Here is a 21465-nt window from a genome sequence, read left to right on the forward strand (position 1 = left end):
AGCATTATCAGCCTCTAAATCGAAATGCTTTGGGAAAAGGTTTCTGACTTTAAAAAAAAGGAAAGTCCCCTTAAGACTTGCCTGACCTTTTTCCTCTCACAGGGTTGTATACTATGTGTACCTTCCAGGGACTCCAGCCCATTTCCCACTGCTGGAATCATTCCTGTGGACATGCCACTTAGCCCATCTGCTCCTTAATTTAAGACTATGCTGCTTCATGAATGCACCAACTATAATAATCTTTAATTAGCATTGATCACATAGATATTACATAGCTATCCCCTATAGCTTAAAGTATATACACTATTTTATGCTTCCTCTTAGAACTCTTAGAACTAAGAATCTGATGTGTTCATTGCTAAAAACCTTCACAGGCAAAAAAACAGCAAAACCCAAAATACAGACAAAAGAACTGAGACAAAGCCACTGGTGTGAGAATTCAGATCCAAGTTTTCAACTCTGTGCCCAAGACCTCCAGTAGTAATAACTGAAAACAAAAAAGATAGATCACATAGAAATTAATCCATCTTCCCCAGTAAATGGAGAGGAAGCCAATGCCTTATCCTCAAAACAAAAAAAAAATTTTGGAAGAGCTCTACTTTTACAGCAGTTTGTAGTCCAAGGCTTGATTTTCATAGTAGACCAGCTGCTAGCTGGAAGAGAGTTATTATGTGATTTCATCTATATAGTATTTATAATGGAACAGATGCTTACAATGTCTTTCTATTTATTAAATCTTTATCATGATAGTATACAAGACATGGGGTCATTCAAATGGTAATTGAGACACAAAGAAAGCAAATTTTGCAAAGCTTACATGGAAAGTTTATCAGATTAGAATCTTTGAACTACAACACAAAACACAGCTCTTTCCCTTCCTCCCTGATTTCCATGAATACCTGATTAAGACAACCTTTGAAACTGCCTTGAACAATTATGACAGACATGAAACCTAATGTTGAAATGGGATTTTGGTTTTTAGTTTTTTCAATTCTAATCTGCAGTTTCTTTGTTTACAGTTTCAGCCTCTCTATTGTACAGGGCAGGTTGTCCTTATTAGTCACTGACTGTAGAAGAAGCTCTTGATGGAAGATACATGCATCCTCACCTAGGATAAGTGGGATTATATTTCTTCTTGAACATTTTTTCTCAAATCAATTCTCCCATGACACCAGAATAAAATGTGAATTTTACACAAACAAAGGCTGGACAGTTTGCAGAAAAGAAAATTCCAATATATTGCTCAAGTCTGTGGAATTCCTTCCATCTTTAGCCTGTAAAATACTGCTACTTTGAGTTTATAGCACGTACTTTAGGTATTACTCAAAAAAATTCTCTAAGATTCCATTATCAAAAGCACAACCATAAATATGCAGAAAATTAAACTTCAGGAAGTGCAATTACTGCAGCGTATCTTTTGAATTCTAGAGGAGCTGGCTGATGAAAGCAGGAGAAAAAGAATCAATTTAACTTGAATCCTTGACTATTCTTGCGACTATTTTTTATTCCCTCCTCTAAAAATATCAATTTTCTCCTAAATTAGACATATTAAGACAAAATACTCCAAGTCAGGCTTTCAGAATTTCCTAAGCATTCTGCTGTTGTCTTAAATCAACATTGGTCAAAACGGAGTGCAGAACTACCTTCTGCAGGGCATAGCCACATTTTGTGGATAGTTTGGATTGCATGGAATTGGGTTGAGTTATAACTTCATTGACAGGTGAACATGCTTTATATTTTCTAAATATTTGTTTTCATTGCTTTTATTTACTTTGAAGTTTTATTCTTTTGTTCAGAATCACAAAAATAACATCTTCTCTAACAGTTGCAATTAATATCAACATCTGAATATTGAATGAATTAGCTGGGAAAGACTATATTCATTTGTTCTGATCAAGATCTGAATTGTTTTCATTTGTCAGAAGCGTCACCTTTATTCACTTGGAGAGTGCAAGAGAACTGCTGGACACATCTCCTTCATGCAGGATTGAGTAGAAGTTGCTATTTTGCTAGCAGGAGGACATAGCAGTCCAAAGCAAGCCTGCACAAGGCTGCTCAGAAATTGAGCTGCATGATATGGGTCCTGTTAGAGAGCAATGTGTGCATCTGCAAACAGACAGCAACAGGAAAGCTTACAGAAAACAAAACACCAAATAACATGAAAAGGAAATAGTGTCCTCAAAGAAAATAAGCATTTTGATACAGTGTTGCCTCTACAGAAGCTTGAAATTGTAAATTAATAAATTATTTCACTTTTATTTTTTCTCTGTTCAGGTGAGATCTGGTGAATATTTTTTCTCAAGAAAGAGGGATGGGCAATTCCTCTTTTCAGGCAGAGCTGCCCACAAACCCTGGACACTGGCTACCTGCAGGAGTCACAGGGAGAACCAGTGCAACAGAACATGAAAAACACTTGTGTTCCTGGCAGGGCAATCCAAAGCAGTACATTTCACAACCAGTCAAAACACAAGGATATAGATTGGCAGTTGTGAGCCCTCCTGCTGAAGTGCTCGTATGGATCTCATGAGAAAAGAGAAAGCTCCATCCAGTTGACTAACTGGTCATAAGTCAACAGCATATCCCAGCTGCAGCCTCTCTGCCAGGCCTAGGCATAGATCCCAGGCAGATCAACAGAACTAAATTTACAGTGAAACTGTTTGGAATAACAAATTAAGAGAAAGAAATCAGGATATGCTCAAAATTATATTCCATGAACGTAAAGGGAGGTCATGTGTTGCATATGTTATTTTTTGCAGAAAGTCATTTTGTCCCAGCTCTAAATTAATAATGTTTCATCAGAATGGTTTTGCATATCAATAAAGCTGCATTGCTTAGGAATTCAGGTATTTCATAAGAATTTCATAAGAAAGTGCAAATTTTTAGCATCTAGACTTCCACATCAGAATAAGATCTTACAGTTTCATAAGGCAAGATTAAATTTATAATTGCAAGTTGCAATCACTGTGCTGAAAAAAATATCAAGCTTAAAGCCTACCTGCACTGTAATATTGCAGGAAGGATTTCTTAGCCTGGAGCTAAAGTGCTGAAGTGATTGATCTGTTGTTTAAATGCCAGGGAGAGCATTGAGGACTGGAGAGACAACAATAATGCAGGGTGGTGTTTCTTTGAAATGGGGCTGCTCAACAGAGATAATTCAAACTGCTTATCCTTTTGCAACTTTAGTTACATCTCACTCTAAACTTTTATTTTTCTGCTATAGCATAGCCAGAGAGGAAAAATAAAAAACAGAAATAATAAAGTTCTCATTTCATTCCTAAAGTGTTTTTAGGGAATCATCATAACTTTATTACTGCCTGGGGCTTGCTTTACTGCATTAATGCAAACATGAAGCTATAAGGTCACAAATTAACAACACCAGCCAGAATATGCCAGTCATATGTAACAAAACATCCTGATGCAAAGGTAGATAACACAGAAAAAGCAGACTGATGACATGATCTTGTTGGATCAATTGTCAAAAATATTGAGCTGTCCCAGCTCCCCTTCGAGAAGATACAGATGGAGCAGATTTTAGTCCTTAATATGCTGCCTTCCACACCCAACTTTGCAAGTTCTATTTCCTGCAGGTTTTTAGAGCATAGTGAGCTCAGATCAGGCTCTTTCATATTTCCTTCTGCTTTTTGTTGAGGAGCTGTTTTTTCCTCCCAAAAAAGAGTCATATTGTGAAGTGGGGAAAATGTCAGGTGCCTTTGACCTCCTAAAGCCTGTTAATGGTGTCCAAACAGCCCTAACTTTTGTAGCCCTGCTGATTTAAAGCAATAGGTCCCATAAAAGGGACACATGGCTTGTAAGCTGAGACACAGGAGAACGGTGGGAATACTGGCTGTAAGTGTATCCTGGCCAGGATATAAAGGATGGATATTGAAGCTATTGGAGAGGCTATCAGACAGAGCAGAGTATGGGATGGTGTGAGTATGGACACTGGGAACAGCTAGGGGAGAGAGGAAGACAGCAAGGCTCAGAGGCCAGAAAAAAGTAAAGGCAAAGGGGGTTACAGCAGGGCAGCCTGCAGGAGAAGGAGCAGGGTTGGAACACCAATATATTGGCTCACTTTAAGTGAAGCCTTCCTATGCAGCAAGACTTAAAACTGTAGACTGCAGCCAAAAGTTACTGCAGATGGGGAAAGGCCACCAGCTGGACAACCCTATGGAGGAAAGACTGCAAATGTCTGTTAATGTAACACCATCTCAAATTTGCTGTCATTCTGTTTATCTATTAATCAGAATAAAGTTTTCCATCCTATAACAAAAATATTGGTGGTGAAGGCATTTTACTTATATTTGCAAGTGAATACAATTATTTCACTCATCACCAGGGTATTAGTGTAATCTTCCTAGACCTCTGGTAAGCACTGAAATACTACTGTTGTGGTGGAACCCTTCATCTGGAATTTATCCCTTTTTGCTGCCAAGCAAATCCTGAGGAAAAACTTGCACATGCATGCTGTCCACTCCATCAGGGAGTAAGGCAGAGCACCAGTAACACAAGGTTTCCAGCCAGAACACAGGTTTTCCTGGCCAGCAGACTGAGAAGTGTGCATCACTTCTGTACTGGCAGGCAGCTGACTGGCAGGTCAAAGGACATGTGCAGGTTCTCCTTAGAGTCACAAATTGCCAAGACAAAACTCCTCTCCAAAAGCAGCCAACAGCACTCAGCAAGGAACAGGGAAATGTCTCACACTCTAGTGGGAACATGGAGGAGCCAGAGGAGGGGAATGGGGAGCCCCTGGAGAAGGGAAATGCAGAGGACCACAGGGTAGGCTGGGGTATCATAGGATCAATGAGAAATAACAGAAAAATACAGCAATTTTACAGGAAGAAATTACAAGAGGAATTGGATCAAGGAGGACCTTCACTGGCATCAGTGATCTAGAGGTGTGATGGTGAAGGGTGTTTAAGGCATGCCAGCATTGAAAGCATAGTGGTGGCAACAGGCTGCATGGAGGGAACATGAAAACAGAGGTGGAAAAACAGGGGCAAAAAGAACCTGGTGAGGGAGCACAGGGAACTGAAGGTGGAAGAAAAGTAACAGGAAGACATACTGTGATCCATTTTCATTTGAAATTCAAGCTCCTCTCTGGTTAAATTATTACTTAATCAGTGAGATGTAAGCACTGGTCTCAACTAAAAATGAGCAGTGCTGCTGGTTGCAGAGACATTCCTCACACTAACTACAGAGAGTGTTTCCAAACTAGTAAAGCTCTATCAAAAGAGAAGCTTGTTTATGCCTGCAGCATCATCTGCTTTTGCAAAGCAAGAAATGCCTAATTAATTATGTTTGTTAGCTATTCCTTGGAAAAGGAAAAGGGTAGAGGAGAAATAGTGATTACCTTGAATGACCACCTTCTGTTTAGGTCAGCAAGAGGAACTTGCTTGTGTTTAACCAGACCAATCTTTAGTTGGCAAAATGATTTTAATGTGCATCTCAGTACTCTGTAGCTCTGTGGGCTAAACAAGGATCTTACCTGAGACTCCAGGTACAAGGCTAGAATCAATCCTCTATGGAGCAATGGGATGGGGAAAGAAGGTCTAGCCTAAAACCAACTTGCAAAATACATCTCTCACAAGTAGGAAGGAGTTCAGCAAATATTGCATTCAAAATTAGCTACATAAGAGACATAACACAAACAATCCAGAAAATAAGCATTTTAAATTTAAAGAAAGCCTTGTTTCCAGTGCTAATAACAAATTAATACACAAATGCCACTAGAAAGTGAAAAATGAAGGATTCATCTGAAATCTTAGTTAAATTTGTCCAGAATGTAATTTGGTGTCAAAACTATCCAAAAGCTGCTGAACAAACATTCTGTAATGTATATTTCTTTAATCAGTCCAAAACTAAAATTAATATTATGATTATTTTAGGTAACACATTTTCCTCTAACGATTTCAAGTAAAAATTTGTGGCCATTATATTTACTGAAAAGCAATATAAATTCATTTTCTTTAACAATCAGAGACAAGCTGAAGTCCCCTGTGAAGCAGGCATACCTAAACTATTGCTTCCTTGTGCAGTGTCACTCCATGATAAACATTTTTATTGAAGCTGGACGAAGAGAACACTGCAGAAACAAAAAAGCAGAGGTAGTTTAGCACTCATTACAGAAATGGTACTCAACAGGTGGAAGCCTATAGAGTTTAGTTAAAATCTTGTAAAAGAGAGTGTAACATTGCACACAGATAAAAATGTTCGGATGTTTATTAACAGCCCATACAGATTTCTTTGTTGTGCATTCAGATTATAAAACCTCATCTGAAATACCCAGCCCTTCGTGCTTCCAATACAGTGTCCTGGCAATGCACCAAGAGTTGGAATTAGTTCTCCAGTGCCCTCTACTGGGAATAAAAACAGTATCCTGAATCACGTTTTGCCCTTGGGCACTTTACTGAAATTGTGTAAAATGTGTCGTTTTTGTATGTAACAATTTGACAAAAACCTAAAGAGATTTGCTTTCCCATCAATAAATTCATAATCAAGACATGGCCTTGGAATCTTTTGGGGTTTTCTAAGTGAAAATTGAAAACTCTTTTTCTTTTTCTATTTTTTTTCCTTCTTTTTTCCTTTTTTGTTGCTTGTTTCATTGTTGTGCAAATAATGCACAGTGTTTCAGCTCTAAAAGAGAAGAAGATACTTAACAGATTGAGTCTGCAACCATTCTTCTTCTAATTGTTAAAACAAAAAGAGAATATGTATTGGTTCCACTGGAGACAGAGGTGATGATGATGATGATGACGATAATAATAATAATAATAATAATAATAATAATAATAATAATAATAATAATAATAATAATAATAATAATAGTAGTAGTAGTAGTAGTAAAGAGAAGGACAGGTGTTTACTAACAGATCATTTAAACCGCCTCCTGACAAGACAAACAATTCACTCTTCACTGTAAAACAACACAGGAGGGTAGGATTTTGAAGGCAATTTCAACTTCTTCCCTAGTCTTAAAGCACAAATAGAATAGAGGAGATTCACTGTGAGTTGTTGATCTTCTGTCTAAAATTTATTTTTAAAGGCTAAACTATATTACAAAGGTCAACATATACTTTTTAATCCTTAGCAGACTTAAGGCTTAGATGATCTTGTCAATTTTGTACTGCCTAAATAGAATGAGTTTGGAGCCAACACAGAGATGCAGGGAAGGGAAGCTCTACCTCCAGCAGTTGATCTCACCCTCTTGGCAGCCTGGCCTGGCACAGTTTGGGTGTTTTTCATTCAAAATTCTCTTCTTAGTCATGGCTTCAGAATTTAGATGTTAGTGTTCATTTCTTGGCCAGTTTCCTGGCTACAGTGCCATTATTCCCAGGTACAAAGCAAAGTGGTGCCATGATGACAATGAAAGTGTGAATTATTAAAGAAAATTAGTAACTGGACTGGACACAAAAAAAAAAAAAAAAAAAAAAAAAAAAAACCACAATAAAAAAAACAGCCACTAATGTAAATGCTATTAGGCACCAGTGGGTGGAACTAATATAATTACCTTTGTATTAATTTCATAGAAACTGAGGCTAGCTTCTGCTTTGCTTGTTTGGGAAAATTAGTATTATTAATGAAATTCCAGAAACATTTTGAGAAACATTTTTTTATTGAATAATAGAATTTAACAACTGTGAGAGATGGAAAATTAATTACAGAACAATCCTTGGCTGTCAAAAACATGGAGCCACTGATGGCCCAAGAAAGTGTGACCTGCCAGCTTAGTCAGATTCAGCAAACCAGATATATTTTCAAGGTCTCAATGGTTAAAGCTAGAAAAACCTTTCCAAGCCAGCAACTGCCAACAACAAACCCACCCTTCTGGAGCTGACAGTTTTTCTGCCTGTTGGCACTCTGCAAGACAAAGATGTAAAGTACTAATGATGAACATTTGCATTTATTCTTTGTATTCTGCCAGTTTTCTGTCTTCCCTCAAATGTTCCTGAAAAAAAACCCCCAACTACCCCCCCCCCCAAATAAAATACAAAATACATTATATATATATATATATAGAGAGAGAGAGAGAGAGAGATAAAAGAAAGCTCTGAATAGAATTCAGTGAAATCCTTTCTGTTTTCCTGTAGTCCCTACAGCTGTCACAGACACCAGCTATTTTCTGATCCCAGCATGGACTTACCCACCCAGATTTGATCCCAGTAACCTACACTTCTCCCTGAGTGCAGCCCCCAGCATGGAGTGTGCACAGATGGATATGTCCATCCTTCTCTCTTTCTACTTACTTGCCTTCAGGGCCATTTGCTGTTAATTTTAATCCCTCAGCTCCTGCCCAAGGCCAGGGGACACCCTAGAGCCTGTGGATTCTGTAGCTACTCTTTGGGGGCACAAGCAGTGCTGAATCCCAAATGGGATAGCTTCTAATAACCCACCTTTGTCCATCACTGAGCATTTTGCAGTTCCTACTAATTCAGTTCCCAGATAAAGAAACTCCTGGGCAGAACATGAACTCCACCTTCACTGCAAGAGAACTGGTGTAAACAGCTAACTTGGGGAGAGTGACTGCCAACACAAACTACAAGCAGAAGAGCATTGACTTGCAGTCCCCAGTGACAACCACAGGAATGTGGGGTTAGAAACACAGCCTGTCCTATTTCTTACAAGTGAGATAACCTGGGTCTTGCAGGGCTGGTTGCATCAAAAAACTCAACAACAAAAAATGGTGCAAAATATTAATCCTCTGTTCTGAATTTTTAAAAAGAAGACACTAATGGTGGAATGATGAGGATCTCATAGCAGGTGTCTCAGAGTGGTAAATGATTGGCTTGTAAAGGTGTGACCTGGGAGGCTGTGAGCCTGGGGAAGGGGTTGCCATGCTTGTCACTGGCACAGCAGGACTTGCAGGGGATGGGCTGCCTCCTGCTGAGGCAGTAGGTTAAAGACAGTGGTCATCTGCCAGCCTTGCTGAAATGGGATGGAAAAATTGAGACAGGCATGGGCAACGCAGGTATCTGTTGTCATTATAGCACAAGAGTTCTATTGCCATTGCATTGCAAGGGTTCCATATTGCCAGAGTTTTGTATCTCCTTGATGTTTCTTGTAGACCACTCCTCTAAGCACTGACTCTTCCTTGTCCTCACAGCAGCCAACTGACTCCAGTTCCCACCAATCCACTCTCTCATAACACTCTTCTCTTTGGCTACAGGTGTGGCCTGTTAACATCAGGCCTGTTCCTAATCTTTAGTAATTGGTTCAGCTGCAACTCTTTAGGGGATAAGATTACATTCTATACCACCTTCATTTACCCATACTGTATCCCCCTACAGATACCCAACCACAGCACCATCCCTGTAAGTGGTACATTTTCTTCCCAGGAAGTGCCACACAAGAGACACCAGAAATGTAAAACCAAAGTTCTCTTAGTGGGAAACAGCTCTGCAAGGCAAAGCCTCACCTCTGCTCACCTCCAAGAGCAAACAAGTTCTGGTCCCCACAGATTTCCCACCTTTCTTTAGAACTTTTTAACATCTATCATTTGCAGAAAACAACATGACCTACAAGCATCAGCTCCTTTCCTGAGCTGAGGCCGGGCAGAGATTTTATAAAGATTTCCCACAACACAAAGAGCCACATCCAAAGGAAAAGTTATGTCCACAGCAGAGTATGAACTGTACAGTGGTGAGGGAGAAGCCACTGAATATAGAGATTGAAGCAGCTCTGCTTACAGTTTTCCCAACTTAGACCAAACTCTTAAATATTTCAATGTGATTTTTTAATGTATGAATAAGTACTGCTTTAATAAAAGGAGTAATATGACCGTAACCATAGATTTTTTTGTTTGTTTGTACAGCTCCTCTCATGCAATATTCATAAAGCTGTTCCTATTTATTTTCTGATAATTTCACTATCACATTGAAAGAGTGCCTGGCAAGTCATAAAATGCAATTGCTGTTTTCACAGCATATTGTGCACTTGCTAAAGAAACTTTTAGCCTCAAATGAATGCTATTCATTGTTTTGTAACAAATTACAATATGCTGGGAGCACACTGGGAAAACAAATGTCAGCCTCCAAAGTATTAGTCTTCCATTTAAAGGTCACATCTTATCTTAGTGGGATAACTGGAATGTCTGTGATGATTTCATATCCCTAAAACCACTCTTCTTTGCTCCTGCAGATGTTCTCTTCTGATAGTCCCTTCCCAGTAATATAAACATAGAGATAAATGCACATGGTGCTGCTGGGTAAGGAAAGAGCTTCATTGATTTGAAGAAATCAACTGCTTTTTTCTGGTTTTGTCCTTTAGGAAGAAAATGATACTACAATATAAGGAAGAATACCTTATCAATGATGGTTTGGACACAATATTGTGTTAGTGTAGTGTAGTGTGGTGTAGTGCAGTGAAGTGTCTTGTACTGAGCTGTGGTGGCTACAGTGTAGGTATAAAATCTATACTGGTATAATGTAAATCATTCAGATCATCTCCTGAAGGCTTTTTACAACTTTCAGTATTTTAAAAACATAGCAGAAACAATTCAATTTAAAGTACAGCTGAGCATTTGCAGCATATTAACAAAAATTGTTATAATTTGGTTTTCTTCTGTTTGAAGCCATGGAGTTTCTCTCATCCTTCTCATTTCTGTCCAATCAATATAGTCAATATGTTTTGAAATATGATCTCCTATTTGACTATTTACTTATTGTTTGGGGGTCTTTAATTCACAGTTGTGGTAGCATGCCATTTAATCTGGCTTTTCAGCAGAATTGATAATCTTTTAATAAACTATTTCTCATTTGTACATAAGATTTAAAACAGGTATAATTGAATCTCAGTCCCATGCAAGTAAATCACCAACAGCTCTATTACTAACTTAATGGCAATAGAACACAGCCCCAGATAATCTCTGCTTACTACAGACTTCATCCATTGCCTCTGTACATGGAATTTCTAAAAGCCTCATGAAGTGGGCCATAGAATAGGTCTGCCACAAAGCCCATATCCAGCCTCAGGAGATTTTACTTCATAGCACTATCAAAAATACATAAATTCACAGGAGGAAGAATATATTTGTCTGCACTGGAGTCCTGCAAGCTGCTACAGTGCTGTAGTTTTACATGTCAAAGCCACCACTAATTAATGTTATGGTAGATTTTAGCTTCACTTCAGTATTTCATCTATGGCCTTGGGCAAAGATGTGGGTGTTGTCTCTATTGTCCTCTGGCAACTCTAAAAAGAAACACTTTCCAGTGGATAATTACATATTGACAGCAGAAGCCAGGCCAAGGTAAGGGAAGATGTATTGAAGATAGGTGGCTCAACAGATGGAACAAGGTCAGATCAATCTTTGTCAAAAACTGGGAGATATCTTCGTAACATCATGGAAATAAAAGAGGTTTGCCATTCTGTGTGTGTATGAGGGTGTGTGCACGACACAGGAGTTATGTGCCAATCTTTGATATAAAAATACTTGCTAAAGAAAGAATAACCATTGCAGTCTGGAAGGTAATCAATCCCAAAAAATCCCCCGGGTCATCTTCAGACAACTAAGTTCCAATGCTTACATAGAGATTCAGCTAAGAGCTGAATTGCTCTTCCCTAAATCAATATTTCCTGTACCTGGGTTTTAATTCTCACTTTTAGAATTAATGCAATCTAATTGCAATTTAAATACCTATTCCAAATTCAGCAGAATTCATAGGAAGCCTCTTATCTCCAAGGCACATTCCCAGAAACTGCAGGGTCCCAATGTCTCCCTGACTGTACACATCCTCACACTCAGCATCAACCATGATAAATAATACTTTTGGTAGCCCTTCCTCTAGTGCCATACCAAACAGAGGGACTCAAGTTCCAGTACTGGAGCCACTGCTACTCACAGAACCTGAAACAACTTCTGAGAGTGGACAGATAACTTTTTAGACCCCCCTTCTCTTCCTGACTTTTCAAATAGAGCTCTAGATTAATGACTAGCAACACTGGCCCAGTCCAGCACTGAGTGGGATAAAGAGCAGATCCATTAGTGCATTGCAGAAACATTTCCAAATTTTCAGTTTGTTACTGAGGATGTGAGCTGGAAAAACCAATCTCTGAGCTAACGTACAGATGAGTACAGCTAGCAATTTGTTTCTCTGTAGTGCTTTTGTAATAAGAGAGAGATTTGTAGGAACAAAATACTTTTAAACTGGACAAGAAATTAAACAGATGGAGCAGATTGAACTGATCTTTACCAAGGGGCACCTGGGTAAAAACAATAAATACCTTACCTCTGATCTGGTCATAAGCATGTAAACCACACCACCTAAGAAGATCTTAATACTTTTAAACTTGCAGCTTTACATGCAGGTGTTTCTAGGTGAAGACCAGGATCAAACAATATCACTTGATTTTGTCTTTCAACTCTTCAGCTCGAGAAATTGCTCTTTTTCTTTCTTGTAATGGCAGCCAAAGAAACCACTATTGGAAAACAACTTAATCATGAAAGACAACATAGAACAACCCATAAGGTTTGCTTGATCTCAGCAGCTAAGAGTATTGATTGGTGTTCACTCTTTGAACTGGCTGCAATGTGAATGGCAACGGGGAAGGGAGAGAAATGCTGTTGCATCACCTTGAAGAAGCTCCAGTTACTCAATTCATCTACGTGGCTGGGTGGCCTGACTAATCAGGGACAGACAAGGCAGGACATGGGGAAAAACATTATTCAGAGACAGCATCAGTCATACAGATGGCACTGTAACTCAGCCTGGGGAGATTAGTGAAGAAGCATGAATGACAAATGCTTCTTTTTTAGAATTCTTCTAAAGATTCATTTCTTCTTTGCAAGTGATTAATTGCTTTGCTCCTTGATTCTCAGGTTAGCTTAATAAGCATAGGAAAAACTTTAATTCAGTAATAAAAAGAAATAAGGCTTGAAGCCTCACTTCATAAATTGTATCTGACATTCAAAATATGCTAACATATCAGGCTTGTATTTGGAGCAGCTTTTGGAACAAAGTGTGTCCTGTGGATCATGAAAACTCTGTTTGCAGGCTCTTGGAGTTCATCTCAGCAAGATATTTGAGGCTCTAATAAGGGAGTGTGGTGGCTCTCACAGACCTTATAGCCTTTTCCACACCTTACCTACTTCCTTCCCTTCTGCTGCTCTATCCACATCCCTGCCTTGTCTCAGGGAAAGAAGTGAATTCATTCTTCGGTGTTACTCATCTAGCCACAAGTGTCATCATCACAGACCACAGATGGATTAAGTATATTTGATCTACCGTCTATGCAAACTAAATCCTGAAGAATTTGAATTTAATTACAACAATAATTCAATATATCTAGAATTTAAACTCCTTTTTAATTAAGCCTAGGCCAGAGCTACAACACAGTTCCCTACAGGCAAATGGAAAGGGAGCTATTCTAATCTATGCATGTTACATCCCAGCCTAGCATATCCTCTCTTTTTACAGAACAGTCATTCAAAAATAACCACATAATCTGACAAAAACCCATGAGTAGGTACAGCCTCTACCAAAGCCCACCTTTGTTGTCCAGATGAGCCTCAGAAAATCCCAGAGAAAAATAAAGTACCTCAGTAGCTGTTGTTTTGAAGCCAGTCACACCACAACATCAGCAGTATTTCCAGAGATTTCACTTGCTTTAGTGCAAGTTCCCATGGCAAAAAGGAAATTTTAAAGGACTAGAAAGATAGCTGTAATGATTCATCTGCATGAATATTACTTTCTTGTTAAGAATGAAATACCTACATAGAAGCTACTGTTTATACAAGGGCTGTGAGAACATTTCCAGCTGAGAAAGATCTCTCACAGCCTCCACTTGCCCAAGACATTTCATACCTCAGAAAACCCATATGTAATATGCTGTTATTTGCAATAATGTCAGTATGGCATAGCAGGCATTTGGGCTATTCCACCCACATCCCCTGCACTTCCCTGACCACTTTGGTACCTTGGGGCATTCCTGCATCAACTTCTTGTGACACTATACAGTCAGCATTTCTGCCATCCATGATTAGGCATATGACCATAAAAAATACTCAGTGGCAAGACAGGCAAGTGTGAGAGTTTGATAAGGCTGTAATTTCTGATATATCCAATTACCCAGATGGAGCTGTCATAGTTATAACCAAGGTCTGGAATTCTTATACGATTTCCTGCCAGTGGTTTGGGGTGGGGGAGAGCTTAAGCCTGTTAGCAGATATTAGAAGTAGAAGGAGAAAAAGTTGCTAATGAAATGAAAAGTTATAAATGTTGTCTTTCTTTAAATGAAAGCCCAGTAGAGGATATAATTTTGCTTTCTTTCCTTCAAGTGTCAGAGTTTGATCAACAATCAAAAATTTGTTCTGTAAAGATCAAAGTAAAAAATTAGCATCTCAGTTATATGAAAAGGTCCAGTTGCAGTGAGCTGTGGTTTAGGAGTCCATTTCTGCTGTGACAACCCAATAGTGGTTGGACCCTATAGGGGTTGGACCAAATAGTGGACCCACAAGTGGTCCTGTCAGAGACAATGGGAAGGTTGAAAAATATTAATTTGTCTTTCAGACAGCAAAACACTGTTCTTAGCCTGTCCAGGCAAGCACCCACCTTCTGCAGAGGGATTGCACACAGACTTGTGCACTTCTCATTTTCCTCTCTGTAGTACAGCCCAGTCCAATCATTTTGAACAGTTTAAGGTCTGGTAACTCCAGTTTTGGAGTAGGTAAAATTAATCTGAACTGGAACTTGTTACCAATGCTCTTTCAAAGTAGAGCTTTGCATTAAGTAATAAAAATTGTGGTTTAGATCCATTTCTTTGGGAGCACGGCCCTGCCAAGCCTATAAAAACACAACGATTATAATGCTACTACAGTAATATCTTCCTGTTCTGCCATTGCACAGATGCTTCTGCCAATGGCCAAAAGTCAGGAAAATTTTCCTTACTGGTAGTCAAAGATGCAAAAATAACACACAGAAAATATATTTTCAGATCTCTTAAACTATCCAAAGTGTACAACTGTACTTATTTCTTCTGAGATTCCAACTGGATGTCTTTTTATCAGATAAATATGCAGATGCCCTCATCCCTTTTTAGTAATTTTCTGAGAATATCCAGAGCAAGAAAAAACTTTCTTTTAATTAATCTTTTGAGATGAAGTTCCAGATAAACACTAATCAAGGAGAGGAACAGGAGAACACACTTCGTCAGCCAGGGGTCTCCAAAGGAATGATCAAGACTTGTTGTGCCAACTCAGCTCCATATTTGGGAAGTAACATCAAATTCATCAGGCAGCCAACTATAACTTTAAGGTCTATGCCCACCAAAGCCCTCCAGAGAGACTCCCAGGACAAGAGAACACATGCACCAATCGGAGGGGAAATAGGCTAATTTTTCTGGGGAAATAATTATCATACATATATTATTGGTTTCTTTTGTGGAAACCAATGAATATGTATGTAAAACATAGTGTGAGTATATTTATAGGAACTTTTTTATGTCCACATGCATTATATTTTGGTGGAAATATCCCCTCATGTATCCAGCATTGTAATAAAGAATGCCTGATTTCTAATATGAAAATGATAATGTTAGAGAGTTTACTCTCTTGCCATTTTTGGTAAGACTATGAGCATAGAATACTAAACACCAAAATTCACTGCGATGCTGCTTACTCTTAAAAAAAAGTAGAGGGTTGAAATTTACTTATTTGAGAAGAAGAATTGCATGGGGTTTTGTTTTTTTTTAATATCTGAAATTATTACCTTCCCCAGGCCCTATAAATATTTTTCTTCATGGATTTGTGGTAGGAATTTAAAATGCATCCTGTATTGCAGGAGCCAGAAAAATTACTATGAAGCCATAGACAAGAGTAACTCTTCAGCAGCAAAGCCAGCATCCACAATGACTTTGAGAATCCATAGGATTTGATATTCTTTCCATTAGGTCATACTTGCATCACATTAATGCTACCGATTAAAGGCAAGGAAAATATAGTCTTTCATATCTTGTTAATACATTGTGGTGGTAAGTTGCATTTTAATAGATGTGCTCTCAGACATCTGAGTTGCAGACCACGTCCTGAGAGCAATGCCAGGCTCCTCTCACCACAGACTCAGGATGAACAAGACTGAACTCTTAATGTTGAGCTTTTTAAATGTAAAAAAAAATTAGCAGGGAATATAGTTGGATGAACTTGTGATTTCTCAAAACTGACCCACTACTTATCACAATAAAATTAATTGGGACACAGCAACAGAGCAGCAGAGGAGGGCCAGGCTGGAGGAGAGGGCTCAGTGCATTTTGGTGGGTATACAAGTTGAGGGCAGGAATCACTCTCCTCTCATCAGCTGGAAAATCTCATCTAGAGTACAGATTCCTTTTTTCCTAGTAGGAACTTTTGCCTCCTTAGCCTTCATGTCTTCTTCAAGAGCAAGCCTGGTTCTCCAAGGCACCAGCCCTGGCAAAGTCAGAGGCAGGATCCTGGCTTTCCTTCACCATCACAATTTTAGCAGAGCTTACAGACTGTTACCACAGATGGCTGCCTCTCTGCCTACACTTAAATTGGTCCCACTGTTTTTGTTTACTGTGTATATTGGGACTATCCAATATCAGAATGGTAATGGGTGGCCAGGGAATAAGAGAGAAAATAACAGTACCTTATTGTTAGCATGAATCACAGGTAAAAATAGTTCAGCATGTTGTTATCTGCATTTATAAAAAGAAAATCCAGCCCCAAAGGTATGCATCTGTGTGTGAGTATAAGCCAAGTTTGGCATCTAGTCAGTTTTCTAATTAGTAATTAATTTCTCTGAAGTAATCACAGTGAACTAAAAAGGATGTAAGACAGTAGTGAGGGACTGGTACAGATTTTCTGAAGTTCTGGATGCTCCATCCCTAGAAATATCCAAGATTGGGTTGAATGGGGCTCTGAGCAACCTAGTCTAGTAGAAGGTGTCCTTGGCAGGGAGGTTGGAACAAGATTATCTTTAAGGTTCCTTCCAACCCAAACCATTCTGTGTTTCTGTGACCTTGAGTCAGCTGGACAAAGCCAGTCAGGGAACAATCCACCAGAAAGCTTCAGACACAGAAGCAAGCAATGTAAACAGGCCTCCATGCTGACGGTGTCCAAGTAACAGCTGGCAGATCTTATTCCCTTTTGGTGAAAGAAAAGTCACAAATATGAAACAGCCAGTGCATGAAAAGTTGCATAAAAAGCTAAATTCATCAGTCAGCCTGTACCCAAAATCCCAGGACACAAAATGGCACTGTTAGTACATAAAAACTGCAGAGCAAAACCATGAGCTCTGTCCACCTCTTGCTGAAACAAGCTCTGTGTGAAGCCAGCCAAGCCCAAGAGTTTTCTGGCACTTTCAAATAGGTCAGATCTCCTGGCTGCTGCTTTGGGATCAGATTTAGGGGCATCTGAACTCTGAATACCAGCTGGGCTGACACTGCTAGACAGCCATTTGTTGTTGAGACAGCGGTGCCAAGTCACTTGGTTGTATGGTTTGGATCACAATCACTCAAGTACTCTCTGTTTAGCTGTTGTTTACCCCGGTTTTCAGACCAAAAGCCTTTCACATAGGTCATATTCAGTCACCTCCCATTCTCTTATGCCATGAGACTTGCCAGTAAACTCTGTTTGTTAAATAAAGCTGAGTGACATTTCTGAAAACCTTCCTTAATGGACCAGACTCATCATTATAACCTCAGCAGCTGCATGTACAAAGCTCTGAGGGATTTGGGAGCAGTGATCAGCCACTCATTCTCTTCTGCAGAAATCCCTGCAGCCTTACCGTTCCCAGAATGTCAATATCCCTTCTGCTACTGCATTAAGCAACACAGTGTTTGGTGTTTGCTCACTCTCACTTCAGACAAAAGGCAAAATTGTGTGCCTAATGCAATAATTAGCTGTGCTTGTAGGGCACATAATGGACTTTAGATGAGGATGGAAGAAGGTAGCAAAGGACAGGTTACCTCCACAGACACTATAATGCTAAAGGAACTGTGTTTACAACCACCTTCCATCTTTAATGTTCACACAATCTTTCAGATCAGCTTAAATCCAAGCTTCAAAGAAGCATTTTAAAGATGAGACTAAAGATTTTAATCAAGATTCCATACATGGAAGAAGTCACTGTGAAGATATTAAATCTCCCTACTATGTTTGTGTTAAGCCTGCATGTTAGTTGAATCACTTGACTCTGCAGTCTGCAGGAATGGGGGAAAAAAGCTTATTTTGGTCAATAGGAATGTTCTTCTGCTGTCAAGTCATGGTTCAAATTTAGTTCCTCAAATGGGACAGATGCCAGTATAATTTCAACTGAGATTAGACAATAAGGATATATCTGAGACACTATCTAGCCTTACTGTAACTCTTCCAGTTCCACCCTAGTAAATAAATAATGCATGCTTTTCTTACTTTGATAACTCTATACTATAGCCATTTATGTTCCTCTGGGACCTGAATCTGAAGCCAGAAGATGCACATCAGCATGAGGCTTTTGAGACTATTTTCACCAAACTGAGAGCTATCTCAGAGCCCTGATTGCTGAAATACCTGTGAGTTTCAGCATTGCAGTTAATGGGAAAAGTTTTAGATATTGTAACACAGAAAACCTGTACCAGAACCAATACAACTGGGTCATTGGTAAACCTCAATAAAGAAAACAAGTGAAGTCAATAAATAGTTGTTACAAGAAGGAAAAACCACAACTCAGCCATTAAGAAAAAAATAGATAAATTATGAGATTCTTTTGGTTTATATATTTTTTAATTAATCAGTCATTATATGAAAGCCCAAGAAGTAAATAGCATGATGGCTAAATTACTTCATCATTGATTTTTTAATAGGCTCTGGTCGTGGCCTTCATCCTTGAATCACCTATTGAAATAACTTACATGCCAAGTAGGAGGACTTATCAGTCCAAACTCAGAATTATGCCTGACTTACCATGTATTTTTTTTTTCTGGTTTTGAGATGCTTGGTTTTACTCTGTGCTTCAGTTTGGACAGATGATACTGAATTTGCCTAGAGTGCACTGAAAGGAGTGAAAGATGTCATTGCACAGATATATCTCTTTATTACCATGCTTCTGAAATATATCAAAACATTAAGCACATGATTGAATAGAACACCACTGGGAAATGAACTATATAGCCCTGCTGACTTATGTTTGATTGCACTTAATACTTCAGGGCTGCCTCTGCCAGAGACAACTGTCTGTACAAAGCCGTGTCGGCTTTTGCCTGTACAGAACCGAGCCAGCCTCAGGTCAGGGCTGCAAAGCAGAAAGATCTCTTTCCTCAATGTCTCTCTCCAAGCCATTTGGTCTTCCATTGTCCATTAAAGCCAACTGATGGCAATTTGGAGGCACCTTCTGGTGCCAAATGCTTACTTCATCCTAGCTGAGGAGAAAAGTAATTGAATGAGCAGAGTACCAGGGTGGAGGGAAGAAAGAGGGTATTGATGTCAAAGGGTTAAGAGTGACTCTGCTTTCTTGTGAAAAGAGCTCCCAGCAAGCTCCCAGACAATTTGGAAGTTTTAAAGAGTAGCTGAGCTGAAGTTATGGGTGATTCTTCCCAGGAAGTTTAGATGTTCATATGTCTTAGGTGTGGAAAAAAATTGTGGGATGATCAGACCTTAATGTCAGGCGAAAAACTGCAAGACCTCATTCCACAAGCTTCAAAGGATGGAAGAATCAACGAGAAAATTTTCTGTTAATTCTTTCTGATTCTCAGGTCTTTTATCCTCCCTTCTTTGACAGGATGAGAGGCTGTGGATGCTACATTATTTGTGATCTCCAACCTTATGATTCAAACAGAAGCCTGTGAGAAAGAGGCTTGCTCATCCCATACAGACAGAGCTGTCACCAGCTACCAGCAGACTCAGTAGGTGAGACCACTTTGTTTCCAGCTTAGTCAGCTTCTGATTTTACCTAATGTTTGCAGTTAGAAGAATTAACACCAAAGAAGGTTTGCTTGCCACTATTTACTAAGTGCACAACTCACCTGCTGGTCTGGAATATTCACCACATTTTACTAAAGCTATGAAAATGCTCCTGTTTTGTTAGGAATATACAGGTCACAGCTGGGGTTCACAGACAGCATTACTCATTTCGGGACATTGGATAACAAGGCAGGCAGCTGCCATCTAAAAGAACCTGAAAGTACCTCTGAAATCAATGTACCAAGTAATACTTCTGCACATTTACTGCAGCTACGTACATACAAAAGGATTCAGCTAGGTTTCCAGCCAGGATCTTGTGCTCCATCTTTTGGACAGTAAACCTTCCTTTCCATTTATTAGCACCTCTTTATTCCAACAGGAAAAAAAAAAATCTGAGTCAGGTTGTTTTGAATAACTCTGTGAATAAATCTGACACATTTAGCCATTAACCTCTTTGCAAACAATCCTGTCTTGTCAGTTATTCTTGAGAACAAGAGGAGAAATTTAATACATAAATAAATGCCTGTTTCAGGTAATCCATAAATAGGTAGTTAATCTCTGTGTGACATGTGACTGGCTACATTTCACATGATACTTTTGCTGCTCCCCAGGCAAATCTTTTTAGAGATTCAAGCACAACAACAGTGGACAAATAAAATCCATCTAAAATAAGCCAGCAATCTTCTTCCTCTGTAGCTATGACTATTTTGACATGAATCTAGGTATTCAGACATAGAAAAGACATTGCTTGGCAAGTACCTTTTCACTGGGTAAGTAAAGAAACCCTTTGTATAAGCAGCCACTCAAAATTTTAAGGGATGTTCACAGTATTTTTTTCCCTATGCTTCTAGTGTGGGCCATTTTTACTTGCTATCATATTTGCTGGTGCATTTTCCTCTCTGCTTTTGTTTAATAATGTAGGAAAGGGTGTCAGGTGTATTTTCAGTCTGGCCTATTACACATTAATAGGCTGCAAATGCTGTCAAATGATGAGGGAGGAGGAATGTGCAGTGTCTGAGGACAATGCTGCACTCCCCAAATTCCTACACTCTTATCCTGATGAAGGAAATTAATCCCTATAGAAACATATATTTAGGATGCCCAAAAGCCTTACATGTGGGGCTTTCTTTGCTAAGACCTCTCAGTGCATCCAGGTTTCAAAACACTGAAAACAGAAAACACACCTTGAGCTCAAGAATGCAAGAGATGACTTAGCTTTTCCAGAGCATTATTTTCTAGGCTCAAATGCAACCTCCTAAAAATTTTGGATGTTTAATTTAGGGTGCTATAAAAAACATGCTGAACTGAATACTATCAGCCACTTACCAGTCTGAGTAGAATCAAATGACCTTTATTATGTTCTACTGCCCTCTATGTTCAAGCACCATGTTCTTTTATAGCCTTTCTATTACTCTATAAAGTAAGGGAAGATAACATGTTTGCAGAACTCTATCCAGAACACAAGAGTCAGATGCCTCTAATACAATCTTATATTTTTTTAAACAACTGATTTTAGAAAGTATGAGCAATTCTCCACTTTCTAAGTGATTTGACATTTTCAATTTCACTCAGATGCACAT

At 39.0% G+C, this 21465-nt stretch overlaps 1 pseudogene; it reads left to right on the forward strand.

Moving 5' to 3' along the window:
• The first annotated feature begins 4713 nt into the window (after nucleotides 1-4713).
• LOC129118347 (nucleoporin NUP42-like) overlaps nucleotides 4714-21465 on the forward strand; it is a 64332-nt pseudogene continuing 47580 nt past the window's right edge.

Source organism: Agelaius phoeniceus, chromosome 3 (genome assembly GCF_051311805.1).
Source record: "Agelaius phoeniceus isolate bAgePho1 chromosome 3, bAgePho1.hap1, whole genome shotgun sequence".
NCBI lineage: Eukaryota > Metazoa > Chordata > Aves > Passeriformes > Icteridae > Agelaius > Agelaius phoeniceus.